This window comes from Oncorhynchus masou, chromosome 6 (assembly GCF_036934945.1).
Source record: "Oncorhynchus masou masou isolate Uvic2021 chromosome 6, UVic_Omas_1.1, whole genome shotgun sequence".
Classification (NCBI taxonomy): Eukaryota; Metazoa; Chordata; class Actinopteri; order Salmoniformes; family Salmonidae; genus Oncorhynchus; species Oncorhynchus masou.
The window spans coordinates 80,163,156-80,186,262 of NC_088217.1; the positions used below are offsets into that span (position 1 = coordinate 80,163,156).

At 44.5% G+C, this 23,107-nt stretch overlaps 1 protein-coding gene across 2 annotated transcripts in view; it reads left to right on the forward strand.

Moving 5' to 3' along the window:
- Positions 1-23,107, forward strand: part of LOC135542754 (runt-related transcription factor 1-like) — a 45,775-nt gene that overhangs the window by 3,644 nt on the left and 19,024 nt on the right. The gene's annotated exons all lie outside the window — the stretch shown is intronic.

Genomic DNA, 23,107 nt, shown 5'->3' on the forward strand with positions numbered 1-23,107 from the left:
GTTTGCGTGTGTGTATGTATTGTTTGTATTTGTGTGTGTGTGTGTGTGTGTGTGTGTGTGTGTGTGTGTGTGTGTGTGTGTGTGTGTGTGTGTGTGTGTGTGTGTGTGTGTGTGTGTGTGTGTGTGTGTGTGTGTGTGTGTGAGAGAGAGAGAGAGAGAGAGAGAGAGAGTGTGTGTGTGTAATCACTGTGGGGTCAGTTAGACTTCAGTCAGGGTCTAATCTCTCTCTTGTCTCAGTCTCACACCATCAAGGTTTTGTCCTGAAAGATAAAACTTGTTCTATGGAGACGGACAGATAAACTTCTCTCTCCAGACTTCACTAAAAGTCACAACTTTCGGTTCCTACTCCGTTCCCTACTCACACAAACACCAAAACCTGGTACTCGATGTTCTTAACGTCGCTCCTCATTTCAGCCTGACCTTTGACCTTCCTCTCTCTCTCTCTCCTCCTCTTCTCCTCTCCATTCATTCTCACACCATATCTCAACTTGTTTTTCAGTTTTTATGTCACCCAACTTGGGACTAAATTTACGTTCTGCCTACTTCCACTTGCCTCGCCTCCTCTCCATCCATTCCGTCTCTCCGTCCTTCCTCCTTTCCCACTTGTTCATGCACCATATTTCTCTATGTGGTCTGGATCAAACTCATAGTTTTGAAGGTTGTTTTGCTGCTTTTCTGTCACCCAACGAGGGGCGATTTACGCCTCGCAACCCCTTGACCCTGGCTTCTCTCTGGGTCTCTTGGCCCGCGACCTGCCTGCCAGGCCCTGATACACACACACACACTTACTCATACTCTCTCACACACCTCGGTGAGGGGTCTGTCCAGGCCTGATTGTGGTTATCAGGGGCCTCCAGGACCAGCAGGAGGAAACAGAGCGAGAGGAGAGCTGGGGTCTGCTACATACTGATTCACGCATACAGGGGATGCTCTCACACACACCCACACACACACGCACACACACACGCACACAGTGCAGCACAGTACATTTCATGCTCTGTCTCAAAAGCATAGTGACACACCCAAGAATACACACACACCCATACATCTCTCTGTTATGGCAGGTGTGTGTATAGGGGCACATGGAGAGAGGGGTGGCAGAGAGGATATGGGTGATGGAGTGAGGCAGGCCAGATATGCTGGGTTCTAAGAGAGATGTGCTTGAGGGGGAGGCGAGGGATGTAGGGGGGTGGATGGGATTGAACCTTGTCCCTTGAAAAGGGCCAACAGAGCCCCCCTTCCTTCTCGTGCTTATTTACTCATTATGTGTTTTAGCATGCGTGTGTGAAATCGTAGGTGTGAGGCCATGTACTTTGCATGTCTGTGTTTGTGTGTCTCTATTGAGTGTCCTGTCCCTGTGACCCCCAATGGGTCTCTGTGTTTCTAGTAGAGTCCCTCTACAGAACTGGTCCCTGTACAGGGTTGGGTTACCACTTCCCCAGGCCTAGAGACCCAGCCATGGCTCTATGTGTTTGGCCAGACAGACCGAGGCAGAGCGCTCTGTTTTTCAATTTTAAAAATCTGCCCGTGGAGTCATGGAAATTAAACCAAATACCCACCAATCAGGAATCGCTACCGTTGTATTGATTGCGATAGATATGCAAACAGCTGCAGTAAAGGTATTGATAGAATGGTTCTCCACAGAGTCCGCCTGAGTCCTACAGTATCTATGGTCTTGGGACTGTGGCTGGAGGCAGGGTTATTGAGCATTTCTGGACAAACAGACAGACAGAGAGACAGACCGTCCACTATCGAGCGTCAGTGTCCAGGCCAAGGTATTGACCGCTGCCCCTCTCGCTGGACAAGGGTACATTAAGACACCGGAGCAGAGATGAACGTGGTGCCCTTACCTCTGCTGTCTGATGGAAGAGACTTAGGGACAGGCACCTGGTCGGATTGGTGTGTGTGTGTGTGTGTGTATATGTGTGTGTGTGTGTGTGTGTGTGTGTGTGTGTGTGTGTGTGTGTGTGTGTGTGTGTGTGTGTGTGTGTGTGTGTGTGTGTGTGTGTGTGTGTGTGTGTGTGTGTGTGCAGAGATGAACGTGGAGCCATTACTAGTAGAAGCTATCCGATAGACACTGTCCTGTAGTAGACAGAAGAAAGGAAGAAATAGAGGGATTGAGTCCAGTGGTGGACAAAGTTCCCAACTGTCATAGTTGAGTAAATGTAAAGATACCTTAAATGACTCAAGTAAAAGTGAGTCACCCAGTAAAATACTACTTGAGTAAAAGTCTGAAAGTGTTTAAAATATACTTAAGTATCAAAAGTAAATAGAATTGCTAAAATGTACTTAGGTATCTAAGTAAAAGTAAAACCATGTCAAACTCGTCACAATTGTATATTTGTATTTTTATTGACGGATAGCCAGAGGCACACTTCAACACTCAGACATCATTTACATATAGCCAGAGGCACACTTCAACACTCAGACATAATTTACAGATAGCCAGGGGCACACTTCAACACTCAGACATCATTTACATATAGCCAGGGGCACACTTCAACACTCAGACATCATTTACATATAGCCAGGGGCACACTTCAACACTCAGACATCATTTACATATAGCCAGGGGCACACTTCAACACTCAGACATCATTTACAGATAGCCAGAGGCACACTTCAACACTCAGACATCATTTACATATGGCCAGGGGCACACTTCAACACTCAGACATCATTTACATATAGCCAGAGGCACACTTCAACACTCAGACATCATTTACATATAGCCAGGGGCACACTTCAACACTCAGACATCATTTACAGATAGCCAGGGGCACACTTCAACACTCAGACATCATTTACATATAGCCAGGGGCACACTTCAACACTCAGACATAATTTACATATAGCCAGGGGCACACTTCAACACTCAGACATCATTTACATATAGCCAGGGGCACACTTCAACACTCAGACATCATTTACATATAGCCAGGGGCACACTTCAACACTCAGACATCATTTACATATAGCCAGGGGCACACTTCAACACTCAGACATCATTTACATATAGCCAGGGGCACACTTCAACACTCAGACATCATTTACATATAGCCAGGGGCACACTTCAACACTCAGACATCATTTACATATAGCCAGGGGCACACTTCAACACTCAGACATCATTTACATATAGCCAGGGGCACACTTCAACACTCAGACATCATTTACATATAGCCAGGGGCACACTTCAACACTCAGACATCATTTACATATAGCCAGGGGCACACTTCAACACTCAGACATCATTTACATATAGCCAGGGGCACATTTCAACACTCAGACATCATTTACACACAAAGTATTTGTGTTGACGGATAGCCAGGGGCACACTTCAACACTCAGACATCATTTACAAACATAGTATTTGTGTTTAGTGAGTCCGCCAGATCAGAGGCAGTAGAGGTGACCAGGGAGGTGCTCTTGATAAGTGTGTGAATTGTACAATTTTCCTGTCAAAATGTAACGAGTACTTTTGGGTGTCAGGGAAAATGTATGGAGTAAAAAGTACATTATTTTCTTTGTGAATGTAGTGAAGTAAAAGTAAAAGTTGTGAAAAATATAAATAGTAAAGTACATATACCCCCAAAAACTATTTAAGTAGTACTTTAAAGTATTTTTACTTAAGTACTTTACACAGAAGACTTGAGCCTGCATGGAACAAAAGGCTTGAGTCTATATGAAACAGAATGTGTGAGTCTATATGAAACAGAGGGACTGAGTCTATATGAAACAGAATGTGTGAGTCTATATGAAACAGAGGGATTGAGTCTATAGGAAACAGGTATGAGTCTATATGAAACAGAATGTGTGAGTCTATATGAAAAAGAGGGACTGAGTCTATATGAAACAGAGGGACTGAGTCTATATGAAACAGAATGTGTGAGTCTATATGCAACAGAGGGACTGAGTCTATATGAAACAGAGGGACTGAGTCTATATGAAACAGAATGTGTGAGTCTATATGAAACAGAGGGATTGAGTCTATATGAAACAGAATCTGTGAGTCTATATGAAACAGAGGGACTGAGTCTATATGAAACAGAATGTGTGAGTCTATATGAAACAGAGGGACTGAGTCTATATGACACAGAGGGATTGAGTCTATATGAAACAGAATGTGTGAGTCTATATGAAACAGAGGGCTTGAGTCTATATGAAACAGAATGTGTGAGTCTATATGAAACAGAGGGACTGAGTCTATGTGAAACAGAATGTGTGAGTCTATATGAAACAAAGGGACTGAGTCTATATGAAACAGAGGGACTGAGTCTATGTGAAACAGAATATGTGAGTCTATATGAAACAGAGGGACTGAGTCTAAATGAAACAGAATGTGTGAGTCTATATGGAACAGAGCGACTGAGTCTATATGAAACAGAGGGACTGAGTCTATGTGAAACGGAATGTGTGAGTCTATATGAAACAGAGGGACTGAGTCTAAATGAAACAGAATGTGTGAGTCTATATGAAAAAGAGGGACTGAGTCTATATGGAACAGAGCGACTGAGTCTATATGAAACAGAGGGACTGAATCTATGTGAAACGGAATGTGTGAGTCTATATGAAACAGAGGGACTGAGTCTAAATAAAACAGAATGTGTGAGTCTATATGAAACAGAGGGACTGAGTCTATATGAAACAGAATGTGTGAGTCTATATGAAACAGAGGGACTGAGTCTATGTGAAACAGAATGTGTGAGTCTATATGAAACAGAGGGACTGAGTCTATATGAAACAGAGGGACTGAGTCTATGTGAAACGGAATGTGTGAGTCTATATGAAACAGAGGGACTGAGTCTATATGAAACAGAATGTGTGAGTCTATATGAAACAGAGGGACTGAGTCTATATGAAACAGAGGGACTGAGTCTATGTGAAACAGAATGTGTGAGTTTATATGAAACAGAGGGACTGAGTCTATATGAAACAGAGGGCCTGAGTCTATGTGAAACAGAGGGTTTGAGTCTATATAAAACAGGTATGAGTCTATATGAAACAGAGGGACTGAGTCTATATGAAACAGAGGGATTGAGTCTATGTAAAACAGAGGGGTTCAGTCTATATGAAACAGAGGGATTGAGTCTATATAAAACAGGTATGAGTCTATATGAAACAGAGGGACTGAGTCTATATGAAACAGAGGGACTGAGTCTATATAAAATAGAGGGATTGAGTCTATATGAAACAGAGTGATTCAGTCTATATAAAACAGGTATGAGTCTATATAAAACAGAGGGATTGAGTCTATGTAAAAAAGAGGGATTGAGTCTATATAAAACAGAGGAATTGAGTCTATATAAAACAGGTATGAGTCTATATAAAACAGGTATGAGTCTATATAAAACAGGTATGAGTCTATATAAAACAGGTATGAGTCTATATAAAACAGGTATGAGTCTATATAAAACAGGTATGAGTCTATATAAAACAGAGGGATTGAGTCTAAAAAAAACAGGTATGAGTCTATATAAAACAGGTATGAGTCTATATAAAACAGAGGGATTGAGTCTATGTAAAACAGAGGGATTGAGTCTATGTAAAACAGAGGGATTGAGTCTATATAAAACAGGTATGAGTCTATATAAAACAGAGGGATTGGGTCTATATGAAACAGGTATGAGTCTATATAAAACAGAGGGATTGAGTCTATATGAAACAGAGGGATTGAGTCTATATAAAACAGGTATGAGTCTATATGAAACAGAGGGATTGAGTCTATATGAAACAGAGGGATTGAGTCTATATAAAACAAGTATGAGTCTATATAAAACAGGTATAAGTCTATATAAAACAGGTATGAGTCTATATGAAACAGAGGGGTTGACTCTTTATAAAACAAGTATGAGTTTATTTAAAACAGAGGAATTTAATCTATATAAAACAGGTATAAATCTTTATGAAGCAGAGGAATTGAGTTTATTTAAAACAGAGGAATTTAATCTATATAAAACAGGTATAAATCTTTATGAAGCAGAGGAATTGAGTTTATTTAAAACAGAGGAATTTAATCTATATAAAACAGGTATAAGTCTATATGAAACAGAGGAATTGAGTCTATTTAAAACATAGGAATTTAATCTATATAAAACAGGTATAAGTCTATATGAAGCAGAGGAATTGAGTTTATTTAAAACAGAGCACTTCTTACTGATGCCTTTGTCATAGAAAGCCAAGCAAAGATGACAGTGGCAAGGATAAACTCTGCAGTTATTGCTGTTGAAAATAGTTCACTGTGAAACATTTGGATGGGAGGTTGGTGGGGGGGGTCCGTAAAATTGTGAAACCACAGAGTGTGTTTGGTGGGGCTGATAAGTAGAGATGCAGTCAGACTTTACCATCCTCCTCTCTCCCCCTCCTCGTCCTCTCCCTCCTCCTCTCTCCCCCCTCTCTATCTCCCTCCTCCTCTCTCTTCCTGTTGCCAGACATTATGGTGTGAGGGGTGAAAAATAACGGTATCCGTCAGTCACATTAACACTCACATTAACTCTCTCTGTTTTTCTCTCTCTCTCTCTCTCTCACACACACACACACACACACACACCCGCACGCACACACACACTCACACGCACATGCACACACACTCACACGCACATGCACACACACACACACGCACACGCACACACACACACACACACACACACACACACACAAGCACACTAGGGTCTTTATTCAATGCGTATCACGGAGGTTCTGTGTTACAGCATGATAGAAATTTAAAGGAAATGTTCCGGCATTAGCAGCGACAGCATTCATGGTAAACGCTGCATATCGTAAATTCCCTTCACATTTCTATTGGGCAGTCTGTAAGGCTTCAGCGATCCAGATTGAATAGAACCTCAACTCTCTGTGGTACTGTGGTAGTAAAGCTGTGGCTAATAGAGTCCTAACACTCTGTGGTGCTGTGGTAGTAAAGCTGTGGCTAATAGAGTCCTAACACTCTGTGGTGCTGTGGTAGTAAAGCTGTAGGTAATAGAGTCCTAACACTCTGTGGTAGTAAAGCTCTGGCTAATAGTGCCCTAACACTCTGTGGTGCTGTGGTAGTAAAGCTGTGGCTAATAGAGCCCTAACATTCTGTGGTACTGTGGTAGTAAAGCTGTAGGTAATAGAGTCCTAACACTCTGTGGTGCTGTGGTAGTAAAGCTGTGGCGAATAGAGCCCTAACACTCTGTGGTAGTAAAGCTGTGGCTAATAGAGTCCTAACACTCTGTGGTGCTGTGGTAGTAAAGCTGTAGGTAATAGAGTCCTAACACTCTGTGGTAGTAAAGCTCTGGCTAATAGTGCCCTAACACTCTGTGGTGCTGTGGTAGTAAAGCTGTGGCTAATAGAGCCCTAACATTCTGTGGTACTGTGGTAGTAAAGCTGTAGGTAATAGAGTCCTAACACTCTGTGGTGCTGTGGTAGTAAAGCTGTGGCGAATAGAGCCCTAACACTCTGTGGTGCTGTGGTAGTAAAGCTGTAGGTAATAGAGTCCTAACACTCTGTGGTGCTGTGGTAGTAAAGCTGTGGCTAATAGAGTCCTAACACTCTGTGGTGCTGTGGTAGTAAAGCTGTAGGTAATAGAGTCCTAACACTCTGTGGTGCTGTGGTAGTAAAGCTGTGGCGAATAGAGCCCTAACACTCTGTGGTAGGAAAGCTGTGGGTAAAGCAGTTCTGTGTGTATCAGCAGTAGTAGACAGACTGTGGTGACATAGAGAGGTGACTGTGGCTAACCAGAATGGCTAACCCATATGCAAAACAGACGGCTCACTCTGTCTATCATTCTATTCTCTCTCACACACTAACATAGTACACACACACACACACACACACACACACACACACACACACACACAACAGAGCACTTTCACAGAGCTGTTTCCTGAGATGTCCTTTGATTGACAGGCCTTGGGGATACTTTCATCTAAGGCAACAGTTACATTACTGTGTGTGTGTGTATTACGTCCTTGTCTCCTAACGGCTCCTTACACACACAGCTGCTCTGCTTCCTTCCCCTTCACTGTCTCCTCTATCTGTTCACCATTACAGCAAGGACAGCAACACTATTCAATACAGGCTCTAGGGCACTCAGAGAGAGGGTCGCCCAACAGACGGACATCACTTTGTGTTTGTGTGAGGAAGATAATGTACAGCACAGTGAGTCATTGTAACCCATAGTGAGGCATTATGAGAACACACAAAACACTGCTTTACATGGGAAACATTTTCTAAGCTGCTAATTAAGAGATCTGGCCTCTCCCTCTTGCTTGCTCTCTCTATCTCTGTCTATCTCAATATGTGTCTCACTCTTTCTATCTGTCTCTATCTCTCTCTCTCTCTCTCTCTCTCTCTCTACTGTCCCTGGAAATCTATTTGTCAGACAAATGACTCAGATGTAGATATGTTCAAAATCACGTACACACACATTCTCTCACACATGCATACCGTGCATCTGTGCTTCGTCCTCTTCTGGATCATTGTTCATTGAGGACTAGTAACTCTGTGATAGGCCCAACAGCAAGACTCTAGCTCAGTGGGCAAACAATCTCATGAATCTAGCAGATGACCAAGCTTCTATACCCGGTTAGTCACATGTTAACCATATGCCATGTCTGATGTAACTATGTGTAAGAACGATGGGTTAGGGTTCATATCTGGGCAAGCCACGGTGACCTGGTTTATATGTCTGCTAGACGATGTCTGCTAGAGTAATTAGGTGTTATGATTTAGCTCTTCATGATTCTGCTACACACACACACCATACACTATAAACACCACCCACCCACACACACACCACCCACACACCACACACTATACATACCACCAACCCACACACACACCACCCACACACACCATACACTATAAACACCACCCACCCACACACACACCACCCACCCACCACACACTATACACACCATCAACACACACACACACCACCCACACAACACACATACACATCGGGGTAGTTTAGCTCCACCTGTTTCTGCACTGTCCTCTGCGCGCCGAGCATACTCTGTGAGCTATGCTTAATCACACAGACACACACACACACACACACACAGCAGACTATGTTCAGTCCCAGCGCCGGACATACAAACACACCAGTAAATGCATGCTGGGATACACAAGCATAGACATACTGGTAGACACATAGACAGACATTCTAACTCACTGTCAGAGACTTGCAGACATGGACAAACACATACACACACCCTGACCTCAGTCGCCCTCCTACCTGGCTACAGTAAAATCACAAGTACTTCCTCTATTCCATTTCTCCTCCCTGTCTCTCTCTCTCTGTCTCTCTCTCTGTCTCTCTCTCTCTCTCTGTCTCTCTGTCTCTCTCTCCGTCTCTCTCTCTCTCTCCATCTCGGTCTCTCTCTCCGTCTCTGTCTCTCTCCATCTCTCTCTGTGTCTCTCTCTGTGTCTCTCTCTGTCTCTCTCTCTGTCTCTCTCTCTCTCTCCATCTCCCTCTCTGTCTCTCTCTCTCTGTGTCTCTCTCTGTCTCTCTCTCTATGTATCTCTCTCTGTCTCTCTCTCTCTCTCTGTCTCTCTCTGTCTCTCTCTCTCTGTGTCTCTCTGTCTCTCTCTCCGTCTCTCTCTCTCTCTCCCCGTCTCCCTCTCTGTCTCTCTCTGTCTCTCTCTCCATCTTTCTCTGTCTCTCTCTCTCTGTGTGTCTCTCTCTCTCTCACTGTGTCTCTCTCTGTCTCTCTCTCTCTCTGTGTCTCTCTGTCTCTCTCCATCTCTCTCTCTGTCTCTCTCTCTCCGTCTCTCTCTCTCCCCGTCTCCCTCTCTGTCTCTCTCTCTCTGTCTCTCTCTCTGTCTCTCTCTCTCCATCTTTCTCTGTCTCTCTCTGTCTCTCTCTCTCTGTCTCTCTCTGTCTCTCTCTCTCTCTGTGTCTCTGTCTCTCTCCATCTCTCTCTCTCTCTCCGTCTCTCTGTCTCTCTCTCTCTCTCTGCCTCTCACTCTGTCTCTCTCTCTGTTTGTCTCACATATGTACGCACACAATCAAGCGCGCACAGACACACACTTCCTCCTAGTCTTTTCTCTCTCCCTGGTGTTAATGTGTTAGTATGTCTGTGAGGGAACAGGCTTGTCTTTGTTACCCAGAACTAATGGGGATTTCCACCTAACATAGTGTGTGTGCATGCGTGAGTGGGTGTATATGTGTGTGCGTGCATGTGTGTGTATCGCTAGGCCCTTCATGTAAATATGAAAGGGTTGTGTAGGTGTTGGCAATATGGCTAAACTTCCAACTAGCTCAACAGAGGGCAAAATGTAACCAGAAACATATATCAATACCTATCCAGTCCTTTCAGATCTAAGAGGAGTGCCTGGGGCTAGGGTCTAGGGGTCAATTTGGAATGTTGCATTGGACTACTACTCGTTCTCAGCACTAGGCTATTTCCCCAGCTGTGAATTCTAGGCCCAGATGAAGCCTGGGAGTAGAGTAGAGGCTGACTACCCTAAGCCCCTCTCTCTCCCATGGCCCCTCCTGTGTCTGCCCCCCTCCCTCTCCCCTTGGGAGTCTGGGCCATGTGGTGAGCTGGCCCTACATCAGACGAGCGGCCCAGGCGTTTGATCCCCCTCCTCCCTCCTCCCTCCATCCCCTCCCCTCCTCCTCCTCCTCTCCCTCGCTCCGCATCCGACGAACAGGAAGAGCAGCTCTAATAAAGTCCCTTCATTTCCTCTCCTCTTTTTCATCTCTCCATCCTCCTCCCTCTCTTCCTCCTCCCTCCGTCTGTTTAATCACTCTTGCCTTTTGTTTTGTCGTTTTTATATTATTCCCTCCTTGTCTTGTTTTCATCTCCTCCTCCTCCGTTTCATTCACTCTGTTCTCTCTCTCTCTCCCTCGCTCTCCTTCCCCCTCTCTCTGGGGATTTCTCTCTGGCTTCGGGTTAGGTGTTAGTATGTATTTGTGTTAGAATGTGTTTTAAGGGGAGCCAGTCCATTGGTTAGCTGTCCTACATTCTGTATGTCATGGTGAAGTGGTCCTGTATGTCTCCCCACAGCACCCGGTCCCTCAGCCCCCTGGTGGGGTAACCCACTCAGCCCCTGTATGGCCACCACTGCAGTCAATACTAGGCCCAGTGTGGGTATTGCAGAACATATCAAATGTGAATGTCACATGCTTCGTAAACAACAGGTGTAGACTAACAGTACAATGCTTACTTACCAACAATGCAGTATACATTTTTTTAATGCAACACAAGGAATAAATACACAATGTGTAACAATAACATGGCTATATACACGGGGTACCAGTGCCGAGTTGAAGTGCAGGGGTACGATGTAATTGAGGTAGATATGTACATATAGGCAGGGGTAAAGAGATCTTGCCTCCCATCATAGTGAGCTTCCTCCATGAGAAACAGCTTTCTACTGGGGCTAGTGGCTACAACAGGATACTAGGGACTGAATGCACCTTCCTGAACGCTCCATGTCAAAGTGGCTACAACAGGATACTAGTGACTGAATGCACCTTCCTGAACGCTCCATGTCAAAGTGGCTACAACAGGATACTAGTGACTGAATGCACCTTCCTGAACGCTCCATGTCAAAGTGGCTACAACAGGATACTAGTGACTGAATGCACCTTCCTGAACGCTCCATGTCAAAGTGGCTACAACAGGATACTAGTGACTGAATGCACCTTCCTGAACGCTCCATGTCAAAGTGGCTACAACAGGATACTAGTGACTGAATGCACCTTCCTGAACGCTCCATGTCAAAGTGGCTACAACAGGATACTAGTGACTGAATGCACCTTCCTGAACGCTCCATGTCAAAGTGGCTACAACAGGATACTAGGGACTGAATGCACCTTCCTGAACGCTCCATGTCAAAGTGGCTACAACAGGATACTAGGGACTGAATGCACCTTCCTGAACGCTCCATGCCAACGTTAACCTCTAAAGTACAACCAGAAAGAATGAGAATCATCTCTAATTGTGTCTCCATTCCTTCTATCTATTTAACTATTCATTTATTCCCCTCCTCTTTCTCGCTCCCTTCGTTTCGGTACACCTCCTCTGTGATGGTGATGGTCGGGGACGTGTTGGTGCCTCCCGGCACGCGAAAAAAGGCCTCGACTTTCCCATGATGCTTTGCTTCTGGGGCGACATCGCCACCTTCCATGCGAGAAACCGCGACAGGAAATGCCCATTTAGCTGTCGATAGAATGCCGGGGTGCCGTGGGGTTCAGTCCATAGGCCCGACCACAGAGTCCCCCCCGTGTTCCTCGGTAATGGACCGACCGAGAACCACCACGGCCCAATGGGACCAGTCCACCGTGCCTGCCACCCCAGTCCCCAAAACACTGTGGTTAACAAAGTAAGGACATACATGCACTCACACACACTCCACCGAGTCCCCTTCCCAGTGTGGTTAACGAAGTAACCATGCAAAGTGTGTGTGAAAGAACCCCTCTCATCCTTCGCTCCTGCACTCATCCATTTGTTCCATCCATCCAGTGACTCGACTGGTCATTTATTTAACAGTTCGTTGACGCTTCGCTCCGAGTGTGTCGTGGTGTGGAGGGAAAGAGAGGCCTTGGTTCCATTTACTGAACCAGCTCTTCTTCTTCATTTAGCAATGGGCCTTCATCCTCCTGGGGTACTGTTAAGACCGGAGGGGTGGGAGGTGAGGGTGGATCTTTTCAGCTGATTTGGGGGGGGGTCCCCTCCGTGTCTTTCTGTCTGCCTTCCTCCATCACTGTCTCTGTCATAAGGGATTTTGGCCATGTGAGTCATTACTTGATTTTGATTTTGTGGCTGACTGATGACTGATGTATTGACCAGTGTCCTCTCTCTCCTCTGTCTCTTGCTGGGGGGAAAAGGCCAGCCTGACTCCTATTAAAATGTCCAGCTAACCCCCCTCATCCGCCCAACCTACCCCTATTCAACATCCTAGTTTGGGTCACCCAGATAATAACAGCCCCTAATGTTATCTCTGAGTTGTGTTATAAGCCAATCACTCAACCTATTTAAAAAAATAAATAATAATAATATAAAATGTAACCTTTATTTAACTAGGAAAGTCAGTTAAGAACAAAGTCTTATTTACAATGACAGCCTACTGGGGAACAGTGGGTTAACTGCCTTGTTCAGGGGCAGAATGACAGATTTTTACCATGTCATCTTGGAGATTAGATCCAGCAACCTTTTGGTTACTGACCCGACACTCTAACCACTAGGCTACCTGCCTACGTGGGGCAAACTAATCACATTTAACCCAGAACTAAAGTATTGCGTAATTGGTCAGCTGCTCAATTAAGTTTGAGGTCCATACTTGTTAAGAGAAGCGATGAAGAGATGTTACAACGAGGAGCTCCACCATCTCTCTTTGCAAGTTACAGGGTGAATGTCTCCTCCCCTTCCGAAATTCGAAAGATGCTAACACTTGTGAAATCGTGATTTGTCCAAATACAGAGACGAAAAAACCCAGACACCGGAGCTACTGTTGACAGATTCTACGGTACCAGATTTTACAGACATAGGTCTGTCCACGAGAGATTAGGGGCAACACTACCACTTCACAACCCTACCACTTGGCAACCCTACCACTTGGCAACCCTACCACTTGGCAACCCTACCACTTGGCAACCCTACCGGTGAGGGTTGTGAGAATGGGCCTGCCATGCTGCCATAGATATGAGTCCCCCTGACTCAGCGTCCATCTCAATAGTATAGACATGAGTCCCTCTGACTCTGCATCCATCTCAATAGCATAGATATGAGTCCCTCTGACTCTGGATCCATCTCAATAGCATAGACATGAGTCTCAATAGTATAGATATGAGTCCCTCTGACTCTGGATTCATCTCAATAGTATAGATATGAGTCCCTCTGACTCTGGATTCATCTCAATAGTATAGATATGAGTCCCCCTGACTCAGCGTCCATCTCAATAGTATAGATATGAGTCTCAATAGTATAGACATGAGTCCCTCTGACTCTGGATCCATCTCAATAGCATAGACATGAGTCTCAATAGTATAGACATGAGTCCCTCTGACTCTGGATTCATCTCAATAGTATAGATATGAGTCTCAATAGTATAGATATGAGTCCCTCTGACTCTGCATCCATCTCAATAGTATAGACATGAGTCTCAATAGTATAGACATGAGTCCCTCTGACTCTGGATTCATCTCAATAGTATAGATATGAGTCTCAATAGTATAGATATGAGTCCCTCTGACTCTGCATCCATCTCAATAGTATAGATATGAGTCCCTCTGACTCTGGATTCATCTCAATAGTATAGATATGAGTCTCAATAGTATAGATATGAGTCCCTCTGACTCTGGATTCATCTCAATAGTATAGATATGAGTCTCAATAGTATAAATAAGAGTCCCTCTGACTCTGCATCCATCTCAATAGTATAAATAAGAGTCCCTCGGACTCAGCGTCCATCTCAATAGTATAGATATGAGTCCCTCTGACTCTGCATCCATCTCAATAGTATAGATATGAGTCTCAATAGTATAGACATGAGTCCCTCTGACTCTGCATCCATCTCAATAGTATAGATATGAGTCTCAATAGTATAGACATGAGTCCCTCTGACTCTGCATCCATCTCAATAGTATAGATATGAGTCTCAATAGTATAGACATGAGTCCCTCTGACTCTGCATCCATCTCAATAGCATAGACATGAATCTCAATAGTATAGACATGAGTCCCTCTGACTCTGCATCCATCTCAATAGTATAGGTATGAGTCTCAATAGTATAGCTATGAGTCTCAATAGTATAAATAAGAGTCCCTCGGACTCAGCGTCCATCTCAATAGTATAGATATGAGTCCCTCTGACTCAGCGTCCATCTCAATAGTATAGACATGAGTCTCAATAGTATAGACATGAGTCCCTCTGACTCTGCATCCATCTCAATAGTATAGATATGAGTCTCAATAGTATAGACATGAGTCCCTCTGACTCTCGATTCATCTCAATAGTATAGATATGAGTCCCTCTGACTCTGGATTCATCTCAATAGTATAGACATGAGTCTCAATAGTATAGACATGAGTCCCTCTGACTCTCGATTCATCTCAATGGTTTAAAGTAGCGTTTTTCTCTTTGTCTCCTTTCCCTTTGTCTGCTCCGACCTTAAATACCTGTACAAGGGTTAACGTGTTGCTTTCACATTGCCAATGTTTTCAGATTAGTGCAGATTAAGGATGGGAGTCCATTTTGGACTATCGAGGGACAGCCACCCGTCCCCATCTCTCTGTCTCTGTCTGTTGACAAGCCTGTGACTCATTTCTAAAGAGACCATCTGTTAGTTCCAACCACAGCAGACAGAGTCCCAACCACAGCAGACAGAGTCCCAACCACCAGGACCCAGTCCCAACCACCAGGACCCAGTCCCAACCACCAGGACCCAGTCCCAACCACAGCAGATGCAGTCCCAACCACCAGGACCCAGTCCCAACCACCAGGACCCAGTCCCAACCACCAGGACCCAGTCCCAACCACAGCAGATGTAGTCCCAACCACCAGGACCCAGTCCCAACCACCAGGACCCAGTCCCAACCACCAGGACCCAGTCCCAACCACAGAAGATGCAGTCCCAACCACCAGGACCCAGTCCCAACCACAGCATACCCAGTCCCAAACACCAGGACCCAGTCCCAACCACCAGGACCCAGTCCCAACCACAGCAGATGTAGTCCCAAACACCAGGACCCAGTCCCAACCACCAGGACCCAGTCCCAACCACCAGGACCCAGTCCCAACCACAGCAGATCCAGTCCCAAACACCAGGGCCCAGTCCCAACCACAGCAGACCCAGTCCCAACCACCAGGACCCAGATTAGGCTGCAGGCTTACCTCAGACACTCACGCTGATCACTGACCAACTGTCAGTTGGCTAATGAGGGATATGTTGTTTGAGTCAGTTTGAGTTTTTCTGTTGAGTCAGAGGAGCAACCTAACGTAAACCACTTCCAGGACTGTACAGTGGCTGCTTCTCCTCACTTCTGGACTCGTGCTCCTGGTTCTCGTTTCCTCTGGGATCTCCTCCTCCAATCCCTCTCTCATCCCTCTCTTCCTGCCCCGAGGCCAAGGCTCATCCCTCCATCAGGACACCATGCACCTTTACTGCCCATCCATCCTTTTATCCATCCATCCTCTCCTCTTTCTATTGATCGTTCTATGCGTCCATACCATTGGATGGTAGATGAAAACCTTCCATAGTTTACAGATCAATATATCACATTTTATTCAGGAAGCACTTTAAAAAAAATAACAGTAACCCGGGCCGACATCACAAAAGAGGAAGCAGACCGTATACTTATTTAAAATGTGCTGAAATGAAGACATGGAAATAAACACACAACACGTGGACCCAGTCTCTTCTGTTGATCACATTGAATAGTGTCCTTTTTCACAGGTGATTAAACTAGTCAGTGTGTGTGTGTGTGTGTGTGTGTGTGTGTGTGTGTGTGTGTGTGTGTGTGTGTGTGTGTGTGTGTGTGTGTGTGTGTGTGTGTGTGTGTGTGTGTGTGTGTTTTCCTGCATCACTGCACCTGCTCATCCATTCAAACTGCACTAAACGCTGCCTGAGGCAGATCCCCGTAGCTCTCTCTCCCCTCTCCTGTCCCCCTCCCTCTCTCCTTCCATCCCTCCCTCCTTCCAGCCCTCTCTCCCCTCTCCTGTCTCCCTCCCTCCTTCCATCATTCCCTCCTTCCATCCCTCTCTCCCTGCTCGGTGCTCTATACAGCAAGACAGAGGTGCTGAGATATAAGCTGTAGGTGAAAAGTGAAGTGTGGACAGCTGAACTGTGCATAGGATGAATACTATGACTGGAATAGGTGTCAACATTACAAGGGTACAAACGGGTGTCACAGTAACGTTTAGACAGGTATATCACTTCAAACCGTTGAGCGCTATGTGACCCTCTCTCCTCTCCTCTCTCTCTCTCTCTCCCTCTCGCTCTCTCTCTCATATTCTCTCCTCATAGCTTGTGTCAGAAAATCAATCAGTAGTTCCACAGGAGGAGTGCCTCATAGAGCTGCTAGTTTTCTCTCATCTGAGAGCACGCTGAATTATTCAACACACACACACACACACACAAGCCTTCCCTTCTTAAGACTGGCAGGTTTCAGACACAGACAAACTCAATGCACTGAGTCATATCTTCAGTCAGAAATGGCCAAATCAAACAGCACTTGGATTGAGGGATGAATTCATTGTAGTATTCTGATTTAGTTGTGATTGACAGATTAGCCTGATTATCTTGTCATGAAACTAGTTCTGGTGTTAGCCATGTTAGCATTACTGGGTCTATTGGGCCCTGGGGGATTCAGAGATGGGGCAGGGGAGTACAGGAAAGGGACCATGGGAAAAACTGCTCCTTTGAAATGCTGTGTGTTTGTGTTGCATGTGTGTGTGTCACTGGTTAAGAGTTTCTCCTTAGTTGCAATGTAAATACAGCTGGACTGAGTGTGTGTGTGCTGGTTGTCCCATTCCTGGAATGTGTGTGTGTGTGTGTGTGTGTGTGTGTGTGTGTGTGTGTGTGTGTGTGTGTGTGTGTGTGTGTGTGTGTGTGTGTGTGTGTGTGTGTGTGTGTGTGTGTGTGTGTGTGTGTGTGTGTGTGTGTGTGTGTGTGTGTGTGTGTGTGTGTGTGTGTGTGTGTGTGTGTGTGTGTGTGTGTGTGTGTGTGTGTGTGTGTGTGTGTGTGTGTGTGTGTGTGTGTGTGTGTGTGTGTGGCTATGTGAAGGTGTGTGTCTGTTAACCAGGTGCTGGACCACTCTGTTCTGTCACTTGGCAGTGCTGCTAACTGATATGTCAGAAAATCAATTAATTACTTTTAAGTAGCAGTTAACTGCATCCAAACAATACAGCCCCATGAATTATAGAGGAGGTGTGAGAGTGCGTACGTGCGTATGTGCAAGCCTCACATTTTTTCCCCTCTATTTTAACTTGAGAGTCACTATCACTGCGTTCACAATGTTTGATTACAGAAACATTCAATTCCAACTGCTGTAAATCTTCTACATTAAACTTACAACAATCTGCTAACACTTTCAGTGAGTGAGTGATGAGTGACTGAGTGACTGAGTGATGAGCTCTTTGAAGCTCTATGAGACTCCTCCCCAGGCTGTATCTCTCCATCGATCCCTTGTTCAGGGAGGTGGTGAAGGTGAGGGGTGGAGGTGGTGAGGAGGGGCGAGTGTGTGGGTATTGATCCTCAGTGTGGCCCTGGTGCTGGCCTCAGGGTGGCCCCGACTCTAGAGACAGCAGGGGACAGACTGCCCCTGGCACAGAGAGAGAGACTGAGAGAATGAGAGAGAGACAGAAAGGACACGAACACAGCAGTCCCCTAAGAGAGAGAGAGAGAGAGAGAGAGAGAGAGAGATAAACAAGTATAAAGAAAAAGACGATTAGAGGGACAGTTCAATCCACGTTCCCAAAGTGAAACTCTGACCTGCAGAGATTGGCAGAGTGGAAGAGGAGGTTCCAACCAACTAATACAGTGTGGTGACAGAGGCGACACATCCTGTCAAGCTTGTCCCTAGTAGTGCCTTCACTAGACCATCATGACCTGCTGTGGGGTACCAGATCCCTGCAACACACACACATTCTGTGTCCTGTGGTACTGCCACTGGTGTACCCAGAGTTCCGTTGGACCCAGGTCTGTGGGATAGTGACTATGACTGGTGGATTTGGGGTGTGTGTGGAGGACGACCCAGAAACCTCAGTGGCCATGCACCAACCTCAGCCAGACCAGAGGACTGATCTGTGTCACGCTAGGTGGTTTCCAGGAAGCCAGAGACCAGCCATAGTGGTCATGTCACCTCAGGAGCTGTCACAGACAAATCAAACTGTCTCCGTCGTTCGAATCTGGTGTACAGATCTTCCAGTGTAAGGACTGTGTGGTTCCCAAACTCTGGCGTGAACCACTGAGAAAATGGTCCTTCTTCATGTGATCCACAAACTCGATGACAATTACTTAAAACACAAACCAGTCTTTATGGCTAAGACCAACTCAATCCCCTGCTCTTTGCCTTTATTTTCACTGTTTGTCAGAACTTTAGAAAAAGAAGCGAGGGGGAGAGAGGTGAGAAAAAGACATGGAGGGGGGAGCGATGGAGAGAGGAAAGGAAAGAGAGAGAAAAATCATTTGAGTCACTAAATGAAATTAGCAGGTCTGAGTTGCCTGAGGGCAGAGTGATGCCGAGTCCCCCGGGGCTACGCTTAGTGAGGGAATATATTAAGCATGAGTGGATGCCATCCGTTTTCCCCTCCTTTCTCTCCTTTTTTCTCTCTTTTTCAGTTTTTCACTAATATCTTGGGCGAGGGGGGAGGTGGGTATAGTGGCGAGTGGGTGGGTATAAAAGGATGAGGGTGAGAGTGAGGGGGATCTAGCTTCCCATATTCCTTTGCTGGGTCTTAAAAACCCACCCCACCGTTCGCTCTGCAAGTACCCAGAGACGAAGCATGAATCCTGGGCCCTTCTCCAACTCTGGTCCCCTGTCCTGGGCCATGTACCTGATGAGGAAAGGCCGAACTGGCAATGGGCTCTTTGGTAATCTATCCTGCTTTTATTACTACACCTGCGTCTTCGTCTACCCCTTCCTCTTCATCATTATCATCAACATCATCACTGTCGGCCTTTCAACCACTGTCGTCTTCGTCTACCCCTTCCTCTTCATCGTTATCATCAACATCGTCACTGTCTGCCTCTCAACCACTGTCATCTTTGTCTACCCCTTCCTCTTCATCGTTATCATCAACATCGTCACTGTTTGCCTCTCAACCACTGTAGTCTTCGTCTACCCCTTCCTCTTCATCGTTATCATCAACATCATCACTGTCGGTCTCTCAACCACTGTCGTCTTTGTCTTTGTTTGTCAAATTGAAAGACATTTGCCCTGAATCTTCCTCATAACTCATCTTTACCTGCTGCAATTTCTTCATGATCTTCATCATCATCCCCACCACCATCATCATCATCACCCACTTCCTCTCAGCCTTTTAAATCATCTTTTGTTTACTTTTCTCTCACCTCTCATTCTTTCTCCAGTCTGTTTTCCAATGTTGTCCTGAATGGGGTTAAGAAACCAAGAGTGAAACATTTCATTGATACAACATATAACAGTTTTTTATTTCTGTGTGCTGCGGCTGTATTTTGGTTTGGGTGGTTCACCTTACTTGATGTTAACTGATGCTCAAAAAACAATGAATGAATGTCTTATTTTACACCGATTTTTTTTTAGGCTATATTACTCTGGAGGCCTATAGGTTCATGGGTAGGCTAGATCTGTTGTTTTATGCTGATGACTTGTCATTTAAACCAATCATCTCTCCAGAATTGATTATTTCCCAATGCAATGGAAGCGGCCTCCAGTTAATCGCGCAAACATGCTGCAGCGTGTAGCCTCGCGACGCATATCGATAGATTTGATAGCCGACTACATACATTATTGATCAAGCAGTTTGCGCCTATCCGATTACCGCTGCTCAGAGGTGAACGGGACGAGAGGAAATCCAAGCCTCTCGCTCTCTCTCTTGTTGAACTCTCCCTGCCTGTCCCCTCAAAGTAGCAGTTCTTCCTTTAGGCAACAGTAAAGTCGGTTCATTTGTGAAGAAATATTTCCTTACATTATATTGAAATATCTGTGAAAAAACGAAATAGTATTTGTTTGAATTAGAATCGAATCTATTTCATTTGATGTGTCATATAGGAGTAAATAAGCTATTTGCTTTGATTTATTGTTTATAACAATGATCGAATTGTTAGCACATCTCCAAGGGGACATTTTAACTGAGCTTTGTGTTTTATTAATGAAATCCTAAATGTATATACGACGATGTTAGAATAGGCTATAATAAATTAAATATCCAATTATAGATTTCGTAGGATCCGTTTACAATCAAATGTATCTCTTGTACTCTGTTAAACTGATGTGTTGCGAACCATTTCATCAGTTTGAAATATTTTGTGTCCTAAATTTCAAACACAAATGTCATCCTAATTTTTGCCCAATTTTTTGGTTGTTGTTTCAAATTAAGGGACAATCTTGCATGTGCTGGTCGGTTCTACGTGAAGTGATGTGGTGTGCTGCATTGTAAAATATGACATTATCGGGGGCGGCAGGTAACCTAGTGGTGAGAGCGTTAGGTCAGTAACCGAAGGGTTGCCGGATCGAATCCCCGAGCTGACAAGGTAAAAAATATTTCGTTTTGCCCCTGAACAAAGCAGTAAATAAGAATTGTAAACAATAATTTGTTCTTAACTGACTTGCCTAGTTAAACTTTTTTTTTTTAAATGTAAAGATGAGTTGTGTCCATCTCTCAGCACGGATATATTTCAACACAAACAATTGCGACAAAATGTTTCCAGTCAAATGCTCAAACAGCGGCTGGCCCGGGCCTTGCCATCACGACACACACCTGCACAGAGATATAACCAGGCTACGTGAGTCATTGGATGTGGTTATAACGGACTTATTTGATTGACTGAATTATAATGCTTTATTCAAGGGGATATGATTGACTTTAGAGCATTATGTGGTTTTATTGTAATTATTATTATGATTATTCAGCCATGGCACAAGTGGCTGGCCTTTTTTTAGGCGATTTAGCTTCTGCTTCTTTTATCCGGCACCATTGCATCACATTTCCAGTAAGCTGTTTGGATGTGTCAGTGAAGTTGATACATTTAAACATGAATAATCACTCAACATTCTGCTCGCAGCCCCATGCGCACAAGAGCATGGGAAATAAGCCTAACTGATTTAAAGTTCTTCTGTAGGCCTATGTCAACACTTCCTAAGTAATGGAACATTGATTAATCAGAGGGAATCCACATAAATATTTTTTATCCGTTATTCTAATAAAAACATTTTTTTTGCCTTGAGAATGTGTCCATTGCAAAAAATAGGCACCATTATCCATTATTTCGTCACGGCCTAAATGAATCAATCCAACATCAAAAAGATGTTAGGACAGGAAAATCAAGTTCGGATTCTTTGCACCGTGTTTCCTGTATATAGAGCAAAAAGGCCAGTCACTTTCTATCACGGACACTGGAGTCGGTCCGGCCAGGCGGATGCGTAAGCCGTTACATTTTTTATCATCACCCCTGTGGCTATACGTTCTTAAAACACGGGGAGAGAGGAGAGAAACTGACAGTTCTCTAAAACTCCCCGACAAGGCTGTCAGACTGACCTCTCTTTGTCAAATCAAACTGAAAAACTCATCAGACGAATACTTTCTGCTGATCTCTGCGTGTACAGGTGAACTAGACTCTTCATAGGCATCATGGCAAAGACACAGCCTGTGGCGATGAATATTGAACTGGTCAATCGAAATGAGCTTAAACATAGGAGATAATGAGAGAACAAAATCATAATTTTGGATTTCAGAATAATTTTGTTTCTGCTTTGATCTGAATTTGAACGTAGCCTACAATGTGGGGTTAAATCATTTCCATAATGGAACATATTTACAACATTCAAAAATATTCACATATATAAGATCGTCTGTTTTTATTTACATCGTCACGCAATATAAAATAATTCTCTATAGTGAGGCCTGCGAGTATGTTACAGCTTTCCATTTGCCAGGAGGTGATTTAGATCGTATGCCGCCACCTATTGTTGATATTTGGTGCAGCCACGACACCCACACTGCGCACTGACACCACAAGGCCTGGGAGGTGCTTTATGCGGTCGTGGAAAAAGTGTTCAATGTCATACTTCAGTAAAATTCAAGATACCTTAAAGAAAATGACTCAAGTGAAAGTGAACGACACCCAGTAAAAGTCTAAAAGTATTTGGGTTTAAATGTAATTAAGTACACCATTGTCATAGGCCTATTTGAGTAAAAGTTAAAGAAATACGTCAAATTCCTTATAATATGCAAATCAGATGGCACAACGTTCTTGTTTTTATATTTACGGACAGACAGGGTACGTACACACGCAGTATGTGTTTAGTGAGTCAGCCAGATCAGAGGCAGTAGGGATGACAATGAGTTATATTGATAGGTGCGTGGATTTGACCAATGATGTACTTTTGGGGGTCGGGGAATACATATGGGAGTAAAAAGTACATATTTTCTTTAGGCTTGTAGTGGAGTAAAAGTAAAAGTTGTCAAAAATA